Consider the following 2,641-nt stretch of genomic DNA (forward strand, 5'->3'; position numbering starts at 1 on the left):
GTCATCCCTGATCTCTAAAATCATTGAGTCTGTATTGAAGAAGTTGCTGCCCAGACCCACAGAAGAACTGTGGTTAGCTCTCCAAGATTTTAAGAACAACCTACCTGCCGAGTTCCTTAAACTGTGTACAAGTATACCTAGTAGAATGGATGCTGTTTTTAAGGCAAAGAGTGGTCGCCCAAAATATTAATTTGATTTAGATTTTCTTCCGAAGTGCTGCTGGTCCAGATTTGGCTCACTGCTAGGAAATAAGAGAGACAAATGCACATGTATGTAGGAGGTGAGTACCTCATGCTTGTCCATTGCTAAGCAAGATATAGATATGATTAAACAAAGCAAAACAAAGGATCTGGTGGAAGGGAAAGAGACAACAAAAGGGAATTCCCATTAATCCTTCTAGGCATTTAAAAAAAATGCTAGTTATAAGGTAACACTCAGCCATCACATGAATTGAAGTTGATAAGAGTGCAACTTTGTAGCTACCAGGAACACATTTGGATCTTACAAAGAAACATTCACAAATTATACATTTTCACATGATACAAATTACAATTTATTGTGGTGTAAATGTGATTTGTTGAGGTTTTTGCTTCTTTACAGCATGTATAGGGTTAACCCCCCTACTGTAATTAACAAAACAGATGGGAGGTAAACAAAAAAGATTCTAAAATAACATTGTGTCCTGGAATTTGCAAACATGAATGGGTCCTATTCAGCGATCAGTGATTGTTCTAAGATCCCCTTGGATAAAGGTTGTAAGAGGCCCTCTGCAGTGATACTGGGAAATCCAAAAACAAAGCAGACAGAAGGAGAAAAGTACAATGTGATGTCAGAACACAACAAAGTTAGATATGGAATAAAAAGCAGTGCAGAAACTGTATGTATCAACAGGACCTAAAGTACAGCTCTGCTCGTAAACTCCACATAGTCTCATAAACATATAACTCAATGTCTTATATACCAAGACTAGTCATAAAACACCCTAACCGCTCATTCTTATCCTCTGAAGTCGGCCAATATGCTCTAAGCTCCTCATATCCCATTGCCAGACTGTTACAGTACTGTAATATAACACATACTTGTCCCTACTTTTTATGGCAGATAGAGGTGGTTTGTTTTATACACAAGTATGAGATAATATGATCTAGATGTAAAGTTTTCCTGAAAATTCAGTTTTAAGTTAAACGTGTGCTTTGTATGCGTACGGATTTTACAGGAGATTTTATGGTAATACCTTATGATGTCCCCACAATGTCAACCAACACATCTCCATATGTAACTTGCAAACCATTGTGAAAATTGCCCAATACCTCCTCCACACATTCCAAATGGCTTTTCTTTATAGTATGGCTTATTTTACCCACTTGGCTGTATTTAGTCATAGATTTAGCCGACAACCACTTGCTGACACTGTTACCTTTTAACCAATGTTGTAAAACATGCACACCAAGGATATAAATGATAGATAAAAAGAGAACCCGTGATGCTTTGAAAAAAATCACTATGACGCTTTAGTGTTAAAAATGTTCTTTATTGGTAAATGCTCAAAATCCACTAATTAGAGGCAGAGTAGTAAAACAGTGGGTCACTTATGGAGCTCTAGCTGACAACAGGCAGATTACAGCAGTTCTGAGGGTACTCACGGGCGTCCGAGTTTCAGCCACAGCTCTCATTGAATTCACCATTTGAGTGAGCTTTGAGTTTCTTCAAGTTAGTTTCTTGCAGTTTCCTGATTTTATTCTGTATTTGAGGTTTAAGATTTAAACCTACTAATCAAGTAAATCCACAATTGTACATGCTTAATGTATGTTTGAGACATTTACACCGAAAGCAGTGCTTTTATTCATTGATGGCTCACAGCACTTTTAAATTATTTTAAATTTAATACTGTGGGTTACCTATTAAAGTTTTAAATGAATTAAAAAAACCCAGAAAATAGACACAGATTGTTATTAATACTTTAATGCACAACATTGTACTCCTCTTTAGTGTATGGGAGGAAAACGAAAAAGGGATTTTCAGTTTTTGCCAATCTAACCTTCCTTGGCTATTTGAGCTGGGCTTATACTATAAATACATTTTAAAAAAAGGGTTTTGTCCACCAATTTATATTCTCCATTGTAGAGAGAGCAATGGATCCCTAATTACTGACATCAGCAATTTAATGTTTAGCAATGAGTGTAGCAAAACACATCTAAGGAGCATCTGGGTAATTTGAGTAGTTTGAGTGACAATTACAGTTGCTTATTGGGAGCAATTGGTAAATACAGGATGTCATAAATAAAAGTTTCCTTCCCTACAGTTTCTGCGCAGTAACAGAATGCCACATCACAAGGTTTATGAACAACATTTGCCTCAGGCACAAATTTAAAAAGAGAGGACCAAAGAACCATGGTATGCATACTAAAGGTTTCATTTCTGTGTTCACTGTATTAATAAAGTGCAATGTAAGCAAGATTGCTGAATTGGCCTTTTATTTATTTTTTTGAAACACATTTTTATTTTCAGTATACAGTGTAAAATTGTCTTTATCCCCTTGCCTCTTACAGGCATACAGTACAGATTATTAAGCAGCTTTGCGTAGTGGTGATTTAAGAAGAGTTCTAATTTGGACAAACTGGCAGTATTGCCCCCATAGTGT

The sequence above is a fragment of the Spea bombifrons genome, chromosome 8 (genome assembly GCF_027358695.1).
Source record: "Spea bombifrons isolate aSpeBom1 chromosome 8, aSpeBom1.2.pri, whole genome shotgun sequence".
Taxonomy (NCBI): Eukaryota; Metazoa; Chordata; class Amphibia; order Anura; family Pelobatidae; genus Spea; species Spea bombifrons.